This window comes from Vulpes vulpes, chromosome 5 (assembly GCF_048418805.1).
Source record: "Vulpes vulpes isolate BD-2025 chromosome 5, VulVul3, whole genome shotgun sequence".
NCBI lineage: Eukaryota > Metazoa > Chordata > Mammalia > Carnivora > Canidae > Vulpes > Vulpes vulpes.
Genome location: NC_132784.1, coordinates 83,482,715 through 83,499,870, shown reverse-complemented (window position 1 = coordinate 83,499,870; position 17,156 = coordinate 83,482,715).

The following is a 17,156-nucleotide window of genomic DNA, read 5'->3' as shown; positions in this document are numbered from 1 at the left end:
ACAAGTATTTTTTCAAACTTTCTGAAAGTGAGGGAGCTGAGACTAGGCATGGGACCCTGGCATAGGAAGTGGGTACAGCGTTTCTGGGGCCCCAGCTTTCTGGAGTCTCTTGAGCAGTGCTTCCTTGCCTTTCCTACGTTAACCAATCACCCCAATCACCTATGTTCACCCCTTGTGAAAACATACATTCTGATTCGTGGGTCTGGGATAAGGCTGAGATTCTTTAGCTCTCACAAGTTCAGGTCTGCATGCACTGCTGGTCCAGGGATCTCACGTCAAGTAGCAAAGCTCCAGAATCCTCTCCGGGACAAGATGGGGAGTCCACCTTTGTCACTTAAGACTGAGGATTTCTACAGCTTGTTCCTTCCCAGGAAAGCAAAGTTCTTCCGTAGCAGTGATTCTCTTTCCCTCCTTTCTATCTGTCCTGTTACACCCCCGCAGTTAACTGATGACCACGCCAAGGCCCAGGTTTGAGCCAAATTCACTAGAATGCAGCAGAATCAGGTGGAGAAGGAGGGTGCCAGCTGAGGACTAGCAGCATTGTGAGCCATACGATAAAGTCTGTGTTATACTTAGAACTTGTTCTGTTGCATCAGAAACTCAAACTGGCTTAAGAAAGAGGCAGACGTTTTTTGGCTCAAGCAACCGAAAAGTCTGAGGTTGTGCTGGCTGCAGGTGCAGTGAGAGCCAGGTGTGCGAATGCTATCATAAGCAGTGTGGCTCTCTGAAAGCTTTGATTCCATCCTCCTCTGAATTGGTTTCACTCCCAGGCACATACCTCATGTGTCATCATAAGATCACTAGCTGGCTTCTGTTCCATCAGCTTAGCATGACCAACAGAGAGATGGCTCCTTCCCCAGTAGTATCAGTAAAAGCCCTACATTTGAGTTTAAATGGTTTAGCACAGGCCACATGCCTGTTGGTCCATGTAACAGTGACGGTAGCCAGCAGGACTATGGGGTACAACAATGTGGTGGTCCAGGCCTAAAGGGGTGAAGTGTGGGGGTGAAGTCAGCTTTCCCTGAACCACATTGACGTAAAAGATGGAAAGAATGGTCCCCCAAAGAAAAGGGAATGTTGTTTTGTTGGATGGCCAAACAACAGTGTCCACAACAGTCATTGTGAATTCATATGCATGGAAGTCTATGGGTTTAAAAAAATTGTTTTTGTGCCTCTCTCAGGGGGAAGAGGAAACAAGGACCTGTAACTCTGGCCCCTCAGGAAACACTCTCATTGTGCCTTGGGTGCCATAACTCCTCTTTAGCACTCAGCGTACATCAACTTCTTGAACTCCCTCCCCCCAGTTCTCGTGTGGGCCCGCACCTCCAACACCCAAGATTTTCATGCTACCTTTCCCAGGCTGATCAATGTATTGCAACGCTAAAAATTTATATTCCTGCCCTCCTAGAGGGTTTTCTTTCTTCTTTTTTTTTTTTTTACTTGAAATGAGGATTGTCACAGAGGGTAATGCTCAGCACAAAGTGTGCACTAAAGATGGAATTTCAGGCTTGAGGGACTTGATTCTCCTAGGAGGACAGGAAAGGATTATCCTTCTTGGTCTTATCAGATTATCCAACTGGTTGTGCTGTCCCACAAAGTCGGCCCAGTTCACAGCCTTCTGGCCCTAGAGCAATCCCCTCTGTCTGGAGGTGGCAGTGGAAACAGGTGGAGTCACAGCTGGGCTGATTAAAGGCGATGTCAGGACTGTCTCGGGAGGAACCTCTAAACAGGAGTGCAGGTGGCGAGCCTTGCCTAATTATCAATGTGACAAGCCTGTAAACTGAGACCTCAGGAGGGGAACATTCTTGCTTTGTCTCTGGCAGACAGAAGAGGCTGGTTGGGGCTTGATAGCCATCAACTGCAGTCTTTCAGGTGTTTAGAAACACCCTCCCTCCAACCAACCGTCAGTCTGCAGGCAGGCCCACACGACTCCCCAGCTGGAGGAGGATGGCTCTGGCTACAAAAGAACCGGTTCTGGCCAGGGACGGGGACTGTTTTTGTGTGTGGGATCCGGTTGACGTGCTGTAATGTCAGGTTAGGCTGATAGGGTATTTTACCGAATGACACAAATTCCACTTTCGGTAACAGTACCCCAATGTCAATAGTGAAGGTAAATAGATTGTCTTAGGAAATGAGAAAATAGGTGCATGGTGTCCCAGCCTCCCCGCTCCCGAGTGTGCGAGCTAGGAGACCACGCTTGGCACCCATCCGTAGGTACCTTGCCCTCCCTCCCCGGCGCACACAATGACCCCCTTATGCGCTACCCGCCAGCCTCCCATGGGCAGGGCGCTCGGTGTGTGGGGAGTTTGACTACAGTACTACTGTACGTGGTAATAATTAACTTGAAATGGCATTTACGACCATGAGATGTGGTGTGTGCCGCTCTACCCTTCATCCCTCCAGCAAACAGAACGTACTGACTCTAAACAGGTAGGACCAGTTGCTCCCAGGCCCTCAAAGACACAGTGTTCTGCTAGGGAAGGAGCTGAGCATAATGGGCCCATTGAGTCTGGAGGCAGGCACTTTCCTCTCTTGGCCGCATGGACCCAGGGGTCGGGCCTCGACCCCAGGGGCTGGTGGGTAGGTTCGGGTTTCTAAATGGGCCTTGTTCACTCACTGGAAGAGTGAACAAAACTCCAAAGCTGAGCATGAAACTCTGGGCACTGAGCAGAAAGCTTCAAACAGTTTCCCCGTAGAAGTCAGGGGCTGAACTATCCCTCTGAGTGGCTTCATCCTTAAAAAAAGGCTTTGTCCCCTTAGGGCCCTTTGTATAATAACTAGTAAGGTGGGCGGAAGTCAAGCTTTCAGAGTAGCTGGGGTTGGGGTGGAGTAAAGGCACAGAGCAATTAGGTAGTTCACTCAAAACACACAGCCAGCTGGGGTTAGAACTGGAAGCTACACAGGTCTCCCAGTTTTCATGTTTTGGCCTCATTGGAAGCAAAGGGACAACTGCCTTTTCTTGGGTCATTTGATTCCAAGCAAGGCTCTTCGTGCTAGGAGTCCAAGGGTCACCTGGACCTACCTTGTGCACTACTACTTACCCAGTAGGAGGGAAGAAGCAAACAGAGTAAGAGAAAGCAGGTTCCAGTCTGGCTCTGGGACCCACAGCTGTGCGACAGTGGGTGGAGCCCTTCCCATCATTGGACCTTGGCTTCCTCATCTGCAAAGAGAGGGAGCCGGGACAAGTGTCCTCCCGAGTGGCTCCAACCACCCATGTTCAGTGGGTAGACTGCTGCATGGGCAGGTGCCACGAGCAGGTTCCCCTCCTACCAGGAACACCAGGGAAAGCACGGGGTGGTGGCGGGAGCTGTGGCAGGAAGATGCTGGAAGGGAAAAGAAAGCCCCGCAAAGCACACCAGTAATTTGGAGCTTCGGCCTTCCTTCCAGGGACTAATAGGAACCCTCTTGAAAAATGATAAAGTGCTAATTAAGATCTTAGAGTTTGTTTTATTGAATTTTTTCATTTTTGGGTCCTGGGTCTTCAAATGTAATGACCTGGCCAAGGTCACAGAGAAAAGGGGCAGCAGGTCTCCTGCTTCTCTGCTGCTCTTTCTAGGTGCTCAGTAGCTGGTGACGAGACCAACCCTCAATGGGCAGCGGCAATGGTCAGAAACAGATTCCTGGGGACATTGTCATAGTTAGGCTGTGACCTCAGTGGTTGAGCTCAGACCCTGTGCTATGCCCATTACTTACATCAGAGTCATTTTTTTTTTTTTATTTAAAAGCTGATGACAAGTATGCCTAAAACTAAAATAATGTTATCTGCTGATTAATGTCTCAGTTTTTTAAAGAAATATTTTATTTATTTTTGTGCACACCTCTGAGAGAGAGAGAGAGAGAGAGAGAAAGCACAAGCAGGGGGAGGGGCAAGCAGACTCCTCACTGAGCGGGGGGCCAAATGCAGGACTCGATCCCAGGACCCCAGGATCACACCCTGAACCAAAGGCAGATGCTCAACTGCTGAACCACCCAGGTGCCCCTATAATGATGGATTTTAAAAAATGACTCCAGCTTTCCTGACTAGAGAACCAGTTGGAGAAGAGGGCACCTCCTTATGGGCTGTGTGGTCTTTTCTTGATTCCCTGGGGCGAGTCCTGGAGACAGAGACCTAGTCATCCTTCTTTCAGCCTCCAAAAAGGGCTTCTTCTCCCTCCACTGTATTACTGGGATTCTAATACCCTGATCCCATCCAGAGTGAGAGTTTATCTGGAATCCTCCAAAGAGAAAGAAAGCAGCGTGGTCCCTTTCTGCCGAGGCAGACAGGAGGTTTGCCCCAAGGTCGACCGTGTTTCTGTGTCTTTGTGTGACCCTTGGGTGGGGAGAGGCGGGCAGATGGAGAAACTGAATTAATCACTTTCAAAAACAACCCAGAGCAACTTGAAATGCTTATCTCTGCCTCTCACTGCAGAGACTCATTCCTGACATAATCCTCAAGAGTGGCCATGAAGAAGGGTGCCTATTTTCCAACCGGATAGTCCAAATCCAATGCCAGCAGTGTCGGCCAATGGCCTTCCCTCCCAGAACCCTAGGCAGAGGCAGAGAGAGAGAACGGGGTGCCTGGTGTGTCACCAGATGCCTGTTTCGCTCTGGGGGATCATGACATCCGGCCATAGGATATGCCCCCGATGACATTCAATTCTAGGAAAAACGTTCAGCTTTGCTGAAGTAGAACTAGCAGACCTCAAGGGAGAATGTACCCAGAGCCGTGCGGCCCCTGGGGCAGGCCTGCGCTGGAGTCACTTGTCTGTGACCATGAAGATGACCAGGCCTTGCAAGCCCAAGTTCACAGGACACAGCCTATGAGGGTTTTGATTTGCCTTCAACAGACGGCGCCCGCACCAACCACCACAGCCGGAAGGCCAATCAAGCTGTGTCCCCTGTCACTCTCCCTAGTAGTTCTGACCACAACAGCTAGTAACCACTTCCTTGCACAATTATTTGTTACCAGCAGCTGCCTCTCCCAGCCTGGCAGCTCCCCAGAGGACATTGAGTGTCTAACAGATCCATCAGCACCTAGTACAACGCCGGCGCACAGTAGGCATTCAGCAAATCCTTGTGCAAGGAAGAGCTATGTAGAGAGCATTACATCAAAAAAATCTATAGGATGAGGGTGCCCGGGTGGCTCAGTCGGTTAAGCACCTGCCTTTGGCTCGGGTCATGATCCCGGGGTCATGGGATGGAGCCCTGCCTCAGGCTCCTGGCCCTCCCTCTGCCTCTGCCCGCCCCCCCGACTCGGGCTCTCTCACTCTCTCTCTATCTCAAATAAATAAAATCGTTTTAAAAATCTATAGGACAATGTTAGAAATTGAAGTGATCTTACACATTTATTTCAACCCCAAAAAGTGAGGCCAGGAGTGATAACGTGACTTGCTCAGTCACCTGGCTGGGTAATCAGAGGGCTGGAGCTAGAAGCCAAGACCACCTGCTTCAATCTGCTCATCCAGGGGATTTCCTTTAATGACTGCTCTTAACTAAAAGTTATGTGAAATACTAGCTCTTGTGTGGAGGGTCCCAATCCCCCTGCCTCCAAACACAGCTGGGGTCTCTACCCTTCTCTGCATCCCTAGTACCATTACTCTAGGACAAACCACCAGCTTCTCCTGCCTGGAATTGGATAATCTCTTTATTGTCACTTTCCCTGTCCCCGTCCTCCTGCCACCATGGGCTGGAGGGGCCCTTTAGCCATGTGCATCTTGGCACGTCATCCCCCTGCTTCAACCGCACCATGTCGCATGTCCTGACTGCAAGCGCAGTCACTTCTTACAAGGCCTACAAGCCCTGCATCATCTGCCCCTCCCTCACCTCCCTTGCTCCTAGGTAGAGAAAAGCTGGCCTTTTGCTTCTGTCACTCAGACATCTCAAGTTTGCAGCTCTTTGTGCCTAGAATGCTTCTTGGCAGGTCTGCTCATCAGTCTTCTCACAGAGTGCCATCTCTGACCACCATGTATAAAGTACGTGCCTCCCATGTCCCCCTTACCGCTGTCTATACCATGAGTCCATTTTGGGAGTTCCACGGCACGTTTCGCTCTCTGAAATCGCCTCCTTCCCTTTCCACATATGCATCCAATTAGCCAACACAGAGCATGTCATTAGTTTCAGATGTAGTGTATTCATCAGTCTTTTTTTTTTCTAAAGATTTTATTTATTTATTTATTCATGAGAGACACACAGAGAGAGAGAGGCAGAGACACATGCAGAGGGAGAAGCAGGCTCCATGCAGGGAGCCCGATGCGGGACTCGATCTCGGGACCCCAGGATCATGCCCCGGGCTGAGGGCAGACGCTCAACCACTGAGCCACCCAGGTATCCCAATTCATCAGTCTTATATAACACCCAGTCCTCCTTCATGCCCATCACCCAATCACCCCCCCAACCTGTCCCTCAACAACCCTCACTTTGTTTCCCACAGTTAAGAGTCTCTCATGGTGTGTCTCCCTCTCTGGTGACTTCCCATTCAGTTTTTCTTCCCTTCCCTTATGAATCTCTGCACTATTTCTTATATTCCTCATATGAGTGAAACTATATGATAATTGCCTTTCTCTGTTTGACTGATTTCACTCAGCTTTTTTCCCTTGTTTTCTTGTATGTTATTTACCAAGCCATACCCCAAGGTAAGCCCCATGGGAGTGGGAACGTGGTCTTGTACACCCCTGTACGTCCAGCACCTAGGTCAGCACCCATATACATTCATTGCATTTGTTGAATGAATTAGTGTCTGCAACCAAAGTGGTTTAATTGGAGGTACTATCATGGATTTATTTTTGAAGGTTGTGGTGAAGAATCAACTCATAAAATCCAAAGTGTTCGCTTGGAAAGGGAAGACACTGGGTGGGTAAAATATTCCCACAATTGGCCAGCATTAGAATCACCAGGAGGGCTGGTAAAAAGAGAGCTTCCTGGGGCCCACCCAGCAGCTCCCCATGGAGGAGGACACCCAGGCTGAGTCAGGAAGCTGCTGGCTACTGACAGGAAGTGGACCCGATTGGAAAACCACGATAGGATTGTGGGCGATAGGATCCAGAGCCAAGTACATGTTCTTAGCTTTGACCTTGTACCTGCACTTCTGGGAAATAATCCTAAACACAGAAACAACTTTGTGTACAAAGATATTTATCTCAGCTTGTTTATAAAAGTGAAAATTTTACAACAATGTAAGTATTCCAAAGTAGGGGAGGTGATTAAGGAACCCATGATAGAGCCACATGATGGACATTAAAACAAATACTTATGATCATGTTTCTACATAAAAGGAATTCTTGCCTTTGCTCTAGTCTGAATGCTTGTGTCTGTTGGTACCCAACCTGAGGAGTTTCCTGGGAGAAATTTGAAACTGGCTCTTGTATACAGAGCTCGGGGAGAGATGGAAGAAAGAGGCAGACACTCCAAATTGGTAGGCGGCAGGTGTGATATGCAAGGGAACTTATGGTGGAGGCTTGTCTTGGGTGGCTATGAGAGGAGTAGCTCTCCGCACCTACCTCACAGAACCGTAAAAGTTTATGCAGAGGCCTTAATGGGATTCCATCTTGCACACAGTTCAGATGATCTTAACAACACATCACTATCTCTCAAGGCTGTGTCCTTGAATCAGCTCCTAGTGTGGGCAGAACATATATTCCAAGTACAGGGAAGGGGATAAGAAGCCTCTGATTGCTCCGGTCCCACTCACACAGGTCTACCTGTGGTCACCTCCTCTCCGTGACCTCCTCCAACAGTGTCCCAGCTCCAAAGTCATAGATTGAAATCCTAACCCCAGTGTGGTGGTATCAGGAGGCGCAGACTCAGGGAGGTGCAGACTCAGGGACGTGCTTGGTTCATGAGGGCAGAGCCCTCGTGAATGGGATCAGTGTGTTTATAGAAGAAACCCCAGAGGGCTAGCTCTCTCCTTCTACCACACGAGGATACAGTAAGTCGGTAGGCCACAACCCTGAAGAGGGTTCTCACCAGAACCCAACCGTGCTGGTACCCCGACCTTGGACTTCCAGCCTTCAAAACAATAAATTCCTGCTATTTAGAAGCTATCCAGTCAGTTCTATTTTGTTACAGCAACCTGAGTGGACTAAGACAGCTTCCTGCGAGAATGTAAAATTGTTCATTTGCTATGATAGCACAACACGTACTGGCAGCTGACTCCCTGGGTTCCAGTTCCAGCTGTGACCGACCAGGTATGGTCGGGAAAGCTACTAAGCCTCTGTGATACGGTTTTCTCTTCTTAAAATGGAGATCAATAATAACACACATGATAGGTCCTCAATAAATATTATATATATATGGGGGAATACTGAAAGGAATTATATTAAAATGCCTGCAGGCCCTATGCTGGCCTTGTTAGATATGAATGATTTTTCTTTTCTCTGCTTTCCAGGAGGTGGTTCTATGATTTCTATAACTGATCAAACATCATGACAGTCAATCTCCAGTGCAATGCAAAACCGAGCATTTTCATTGAGGCATACAGGGCACTACTGTAAGCACAGGGGTAGAGGGCAGGAGTGGAAAGAAAGCAAATGCACCAAGGAATCTTTTCAAATGTAAATCTTTTCAAATGTCTTATATTCCAGTATAAGACACAAGTGAATAAAGATGGTAGCAGTTGCTCATACAACACCTATTTTCCCAAGCTTGTCCAGCTGCCCTATGGCCAAGCTGCATTTAGGCCCCAGACAGTCCAACTCCAGAGTACATGCTCCTCACTCTGAGCCACACTGTTCCTTTAAAAAAGGACTTACAAAAAAGATGCTTTCACATCTCCTGTTCTCTTTCCTCATAGGTCAGTCCTACAGGGTGGGTTTTAGCTATTCACATATTCATTGCATAAATATTTATTGAATGTCTGCTTGCAGGAGAACAGCTCTCCCTGGTGCCCAGGCAGCTTTGCATGTATCTACACAGCCCATGCAGGTTCATGCCCCAGGTGCAGCTTGTCTGGGTCTTTTTTTTTTTTTTTTAGCTTGTCTGGGTCTTGACAGAAGGCCTTGTGGTCCTCCTGGAACCCAAGAGCGTATGAGGCTTTCAAAGAGCTGCTCAGAGGCTGTCTCCCCTCCCCTTTCTCTCTCCAATGGGAGGCTATCGTTAGACCATTTCTTATCACCTCCTGGGTTCTGATGACTCTTAGGGCTTCCTGCTATAGCCTCTTCAGAGTAGAGCTGCAGAATATAAAACCACTTGGGGGCAGTCTAGAATCCAGTCCTCAGCAATGGCATCTCCCAGAACTCACATTCTATTCATCAGTCCTCTTTGGTCTATAAGGACGAGGATCATGGAAGACTGGCTCCATTGGCTTTCTTCTTTGCTGTGTAAACCTAAAAGTGGCTCAGTGTTACCTTTACCAGTCAAGCGACTCAGGCTGTGACTCAGCCTTACCTTATCAGGTAAGATGCATCTGTGGATAAAGCTCTTATGGGGCTTATATTCTAGAGGAGTGACCGACCACAAAGATGGGCGGAGTAAATAGGTGAAGCCTTTCTTATAAGAGAAGGTGATAGAGATTGTAGAAAACAGTAAAAGGAAAGGGTTAAGCTAAGGAGGCAGATGGCTGCATAAAACAGGGCACAAAGTACTCCTCGTACTCTTCGTCAAGAACAGGAGATCTGAGCAGACTTGACGAGGTTGAGAAGATTAGCCAGAGGGAAGAGCTGGAGCAACATGTCTGGAATGTTCAAGAAAGGGCGGGGGGATGACGCTGGCTAGAGTGTTGTGAGGAAAGGTGGGCATAGTGGAGGCAAGGAATGATTCAAGAGGCAGCCATGGGTCAGGTCCGGTGTGGCCTTGTGAACTATTTTAAGACTTCGACTTTTCACCGACAGATGGGGGGAACCATGGCAGAGTTTGTGTTCTCAATCTTTTCGTTGTAAGATAAAATACACAGCATCCCACACCAAACAAATGTATAGCTTGGTGAATTATCATGAGGTCTAGACTCTTTTAACCACCTTCCAGGTCAAGAAGGATACCTGCCAGTCTCCTCAGAAATGCTTCCAGGGGCTCCATCCCAATCAGCATTCCCTGCCTCTGCACAAATATAACACCCTTTGGCTTTTCTGTTGGTTAGTTGCTGGGTTTCTCTATGTTTACACCTCATTCTGTTAGTTTAATCCTAACGTGTTTCTCTGTTTGCATCTCATCACCTTACTTTAATCCTAACGAGTCTCTTAAGTCACTTTTAGCCTGTGGGTCCTCCTCAGCCTTTTCTTTCTCTTATAGTTTATGTGTTGGAGTTCTAGGTCAGTTGGACCTATAGTTTTCCCCCTGCTGGATTTTGTTAACCATTGCATGATTTTGAGCAGAGGAAGGGCATGATCCGACCTAGATTTTAAAAGACTTACACTGCCTATTGTGTCGAAATTGTAGGAAGACAAGGATAAAGCAAAGAGATCTCTGAGGGGCTACTGCAGAAGCTCATGAGAGACAATGTGGCTTATACCTGGCAGGAGAACTAGAAGAGGCAATAGGTAGTTGGATTCAGATTCTGTTTCGAAATACATGAGCCAACAGGATTTCCTTATATGCTCGACATGGATTGTGAAAGAAAGTAAGGAGTCAAGAATGATTTTTTAAAACTGCTTTATTGAGATAGTCACATACTATAGTATGGAACTTACCCATCTAAAGTGTAGTGGCTTTTAGCATATTCAAAGAGCTGTGCAACCATCACAGTAATCTAATTTTAGAACATTTCCATCAAAAGAAACTGCGTGCCCAGAGGTAATCAGTCCCATTCCTACCTGGCAGTCCTTTCCCTTCCAGACTCTGGCAACCACTAATCTATTATATGACTCTAAGGTTTGCCTATTCTGGACATTCCATATGAACAGAATCATATAAAATGTGGTATTTCATGACTGGCTCCTTCAATTAACATCATGTTTCCAAGGTTCATTCAAGTTGTAGGAAACATCAGTACTTTATTCCTTTTCGTTGTTGAACCATATTCCAGTGTATGGATATGTCATATTTTGCTTATCTATTCATCTGTTGATGGAGATTTGGGTTGTTTCCACTTTAGGCTATGAAAAATGCTGATATGAACATTTGCGTACAAGTTTTTCTTTGGACATATGTTTTCAATTTTCTTGGTTATGGACCTGCAAGTATCATATGGTAGGATTGTACAGTAACTCTATGTTCAATCTATTGAGGAAGTGCCAAACTGTTTTCCACAGTGGGTGCATCGTTTTACATTCCTACCTGTAATGTGTATGGATTCCAATATCTCCACATCCCCACCGACACTTATTACTATTTGTCTCTTCGATTATAGTTATCCTAGTGGATATGAAGGGCATCTCATTCCAGCTTCTATTTGAACTTCCCTAATGATTCATGATGTTGAGCATTCTTTCATGTGTTCATTAGCCATTGGTTTATCTCCTTTAGAGAGATGTCTATCCAAACTCTTTGTCCATTTCTTAATTGAGTTATTTACCTTTTTATCATTGAGTTGTAGGAGTTCTTTTATATTCAGGTACATGTCCCTTGTCAGCTGTATGTTTTATAAACATTTTCTCTCCTTCTGTGGGTTGTCTTTTCACTTTCGTGGCCTATGAAGCAAAAAAGTTTTTAGTTAGGATGAAGTCCAATTTCTCCATTTTGCTGTTGTTATTGCTTGTGCTTTTGGTGTTAAGAAACTGCCATTTAACCCAAGTTCATGAAGATTTACTTCTAAGTATTTATCTAAGAGTTGTATAGTTTTTGAGACCTGTAGTTTAGACTTTGTATGTTTAGGTCTATGATCCACTTTCAGTTGATTTTTGTGTAAGGTGAAAGGTAAGAATCCATTTGGACCATTGATTTTTCAATCTTTGGCAAGGGGATATCCAATTGTTCTAGGACTATTTTTTGAGAAGACTATTCTTTCTTTCTTTTTTTTTTTAAAGATTTTATTTATTCATTTTACAGAGAGAGAACACAAGCAGAGGGAGAAGCAGGACCCCGTTGAAGAGGGAGCTCAACTCAACACAGGGCTCGATCCCAGGACCCAAGGATCACGACCCAAGCTGAAGGCAACTGTCTAACCAACTGAGCCACCCAGGAACCACAAGACTATTCTTTCTTAATTGATTTGTCTTCATCCTTGTTGGAAATCAATTGACTGTAAATGTGAAGTTCTATTTCTAGACCCTCAATTCCATTCCATTGATTTATGTATCTATCATTATGCCAATACCACATGGGCTTGATTACTATAGTTTCTAGTAAGTTTGGAAATTGGGCAGAGTGTGTTCTTTTACAAGATTGTCCTGGCTATTCTGAATCTCCTCCTTCATTCCTGACTTTAATGATTTGAGTCTTTCCTCATTTTTCTTCTTGATCACTGGAGGTAGAGTTGTGTCAATTTTGTTTGTCTTTTCAAAGAAACAACTTTTGAGTTTGTTGATTTTCTCTAAGTTGAATGAAATGGATAAATTCCTCAAAAGATGCAAACTATCATAGATTACTTAAGAAGAAACATGTTATCTGCATAGGGATATACAAGCCTTTCCCAAAGAAATTCCAAGATCAGATGGTTTTATTGGTAAAATCTCCTAAATACTTAAAGAAGAAATGAAACCATTTTTTAATGAATGTTTTCAGAAAATAGAAGAAGAAGTAACATGTCTGAAGTTATTTATGAAGGCCAGAATTACCCAGGTAACCAAAAACAGGAAGACAAAATTATAAGAAAAGAAAATTACAGACCAAAGGAACACAACAATACTCAATAAAATTTTAGCAAGTCATATCCAGAATATATAAAAAGATATTAAATACATCATTACCAAGTTAGATTTATCTCAGATATGCAAGTTTGGCTCAAAACTCTCTTTTTTGGAATCAAGGAATCAATTAACAAACTAAAAATGAGAAATCATATGATCATTTAGATCAATGTAGAAAAATAATGTCCTAAAATTATTTTTAAAAGGTTCAGAAAACTAAGAACAGAAGGAAACTTCAACTACCGAGTACCTACAGACAGTACCATACTTAAAGTTTGATGTTCAATGATTAAGGGTTTGTGTAAAATTGTTTTCATTTCTTCTTTATTTATTTTTTTTAATCAAAAATTTTATTTATTTTTTAATTAATTTTTATTGGTGTTCAATTTACCAACATACAGAAAAACACCCAGTGCTCATCCCGTCAAGTGTCCGCCTCAGTGCCCGTCACCCATTCCCTTCCAACACCCGCCCTCCTCCCCTTCCACCACCCCTAGTTCGTTTCCCAGAGTTAGGAGTCTTTATGTTGTCTCCCTTCCTGATATTTCCCAACATTTCTTTTCCCTTCCTTTATATTCCCTTTCAATATTATTTATATTCCCCAAATGAATGAGAACATACACTGTTTGTCCTTCTCCGATTGACTTATTTCACTCAACATAATACCCTCCAGTTCCATCCACGTTGAAGCAAATGGTGGGTATTTGTCGTTTCTAATTGCTGAGTAATATTCCATTGTATACATAGACCACATCTTCTTTATCCATTCATCTTTCGATGGACACCAAGGCTCCTTCCACAGTTTGGCTATTGTGGCCTTTGCTGCTAGAAACATCGGGGTGCAGGTGTCCCGACGTTTCATTGCATCTGAATCTTTGGGGTAAATCCCCAACAGTGCAATTGCTGGGTCGTAGGGCAGGTCTATTTTTAACTCTTTGAGGAACCTCCACACAGTTTTCCAGAGTGGCTGCACCAGTTCACATTCCCACCAACAGTGTAAGAGGGTTCCCTTTTCTCCGCATCCTCTCCAACATTTGTTGTTTCCTGCCTTGTTAATTTTCCCCATTCTCACTGGTGTGAGGTGGTATCTCATTGTGGTTTTGATTTGTATTTCCCTGATGGCAAGTGATGCAGAGCATTTTCTCATGTGCATGTTGGCCATGTCCATGTCTTCCTCTGTGAGATTTCTCTTCATGTCTTTTGCCCATTTCATGATTGGGTTGTTTGTTTCTTTGGTGTTGAGTTTAATAAGTTCTTTATAGATTTTGGAAACTAGCCCTTTATCTGATATGTCATTTGCAAATATCTTCTCCCATTCTGTAGGTTGTCTTTTAGTTTTGTTGACTGTATCCTTTGCTGTGCAAAAGCTTCTTATCTTGATGAAGTCCCAATAGTTCATTTTTGCTTTTGTTTTTTTTGCCTTTGTGGATGTATCTTGCAAGAGGTTACTGTGGCTAAATTCAAAAAGGGTGTTGCCTGTGTTCTCTTCTATGATTTTGATGGACTCTTGTCTCACATTTAGATCTCTCATCCATTTTGAGTTTATCTTTGTGTATGGTGAAAGAGAGTGGTCCAGTTTCATTCTTCTGCATGTGGATGTCCAATTTTCCCAACACCATTTATTGAAGAGACTGTCTTTCTTCCAATGGATAGTCTTTCCTCCTTTATCGAATATTAGATAACCATACATTTCAGGGTCCACTTCTGGGTTCTCTATTCTGTTCCATTGATCTATGTATCTGTTTTTGTGCCAGTACCACACTGTCTTGATGACCACAGCCTTGTAGTACAACCTGAAATCTGGCATTGTGATGCCCCCAGCTATGGTTTTCTTTTTTAAAATTCCCCTGGCTATTCAGGGTCTTTTCTGATTCCACACAAATCTTAAAATAATTTGTTCTAACTCTCTGAAGAAAGTCCATGGTATTTTGATAGGGATTGCATTAAACGTGTAAATTGCCCTGGGTAACATTGACATTTTTACAATATTAATTCTGCCAATCCATGAGCATGGAGTATTTTTCCATCTCTTTGTGTCTTCCTCAATTTCTTTCAGAAGTTTTCTATAGTTTTTAGGGTATAGATCTTTTACCTCTTTGGTTAGGTTTATTCCTAGGTATCTTATGCTTTTGGGTGCAATTGTAAATGGGATTGATTCCTTAATTTCTCTTTCTTCAGTCTCATTGTTAGTGTATAGAAATGCCATTGATTTCTGGGCATTGATTTTGTATCCTGCCACGCTACCAAATTGCTGTATGAGTTCTAGCAATCTTGGGGTGGAGGCTTTTGGGTTTTCTATGTAGAGTATCATGTCATCGGCGACGAGGGAGAGTTTGACTTCTTCTTTGCCAATTTGAATGCCTTTAATGTCTTTTTGTTGTCTGATTGCTGAGGCGAGGACTTCCAGAACTATGTTGAATAGCAGTGGTGAGAGTGGACATCCCTGTGTTGTTCCTGATCTTAGGGGAAAGGCTCCCACTGCTTCCCCATTGAGAATGATATTTGCTGTGGGCTTTTCGTAAATGACTTTTAAGATGTCAAGGAAAGTTCCCTCTATCCCAACACTCTGAAGGGTTTTGATCAGGAATGGATGCTGTATTTTGTCAAATGCTTTCTCTGCATCTAATGAGAGTATCATATGGTTCTTGGTTTTTCTCTTGCTGATATGATGAATCACATTGATGGTTTTATGAGTGTTGAACCAGCCTTGTGTCCTGGGGATAAATCCTACTTGGTCATGGTGAATAATTTTCTTAATGTGTTGTTGGATCCTATTGGCTAGTATCTTGTTGAGAATTTTTGCATCCATGTTCATCAGGGATATTGGTCTGTAATTCTCCTTTTTGGTGGGATCTTTGTCTGGTTTTGGAATTAAGGTGATGCTGGCCTCATAGAACGAATTTGGAAGTACTCCATCTCTTTCTATCTTTCCAAACAGCTTTAGTAGAATAGGTATGATTTCTTCTTTAAACGTTTGATAGAATTCCCCTGGGAAGCCATCTGGCCCTGGACTCTTGTGTCTTGGGAGGTTTTTGATGACTGTTTCAATTTCCTCCCTGGTTATTGGCCTGTTCAGGTTTTCTATTTCTTCCTCCAGTTTTGGTAGTTTGTGGCTTTCCAGGAATGCGTCTATTTCTTCTAGATTTCCTAATTTATTGGCGTACAGCTGTTCATAATATGTTTTTAAAATTGTTTGTATTTCCTAGGTGTTGGTAGTGATCTCTCCTTTCTCATTCATGATTTTATTAATTTGAGTCTTCTCTCTCTTCTTTTTAATAAGGTTGGCTAATGGTTTATCTATCTTATTAATTCTTTCAAAGAACCAACTCCTGGTTCTGTTGATCTGTTCCACAGTTCTTTTGGTCTCGATTTCATTTAGTTCTGCTCGAATTTTAATTAACTGTCTTCTTCTGCTGGGGGTGGGGTCCATTTGTTGCTTTTTCTCTAGTTCCTTTATGTGTAAGGTGAGCTTTTGAATTTGAGTTCTTTCCAGTTTTTGAATGGATGCTTGTATTGCAATGTATTTCCCCCTCAGGACTGCTTTTGCTGCATCCCAAAGATTTTGAACGGTTGTATCTTCATTCTCATTAGTTTCCATGAATCTTTTTAATTCTTCCTTAATTTCCTGGTTGACTTTTTCATCTTTTAGCAGGATGGTCCTTAACCTCCACGTGTTTGTGGTCCTTCCAAACTTCTTGTTGTGATTAAGTTCTAATTTCAAGGCATTATGGTCTGAGAATATACAGGGGACTATCCCGATCTTTTGGTATCGGTTCAGACCCGATTTGTGACCCAGTATGTGGTCTATTCTGGAGAAAGTTCCATGTGCACTTGAGAAGAATGTGTATTCAGTTTTTTTTTTTAATTTGTATTTATATATGATAGTCACACAGAGAGAGAGAGAGAGAGAGGCAGAGACACAGGCAGAGGGAGAAGCAGGCTCCATGCACCAGGAGCCCGACGTGGGATTCGATCCTGGGTCTCCAGGATCACGCCCTAGGCCAAAGGCAGGCGCCAAACCGCTGCGCCACCCAGGGATCCCAGATTGTGTATTCAGTTGAGTTTGGATGTAAAGTTCTGTAGATATCTGTGAAATCCATCTGGTCCAGTGTATCATTTAAAGCTCTCGTTTCTTTGGAGATGTTGTGCTTAGAAGACCTATCTAGTATAGAAAGAGCTAGATTGAAGTCACCAAGTATAAGTGTATTATTATCAAAGTATTTCTTCAGTTTGGTTATTAATTGGTTTAAATATTTGGCAGCTCCCACATTCGGGGCATAAATATTGAGGATTGTTAAGTCCTCTTGTTGGATAGATCCTTTGAGTATGAGATAGTGTCCCTCTTCATCTCTCACTATAGTCTTCGGGGTAAATTTTAATTTATCTGATATAAGGATGGCTTCCCCTGCTTTCTTTTGAGGACCATTTGAATGGTAAATGGTTCTCCAACCTTTTATTTTC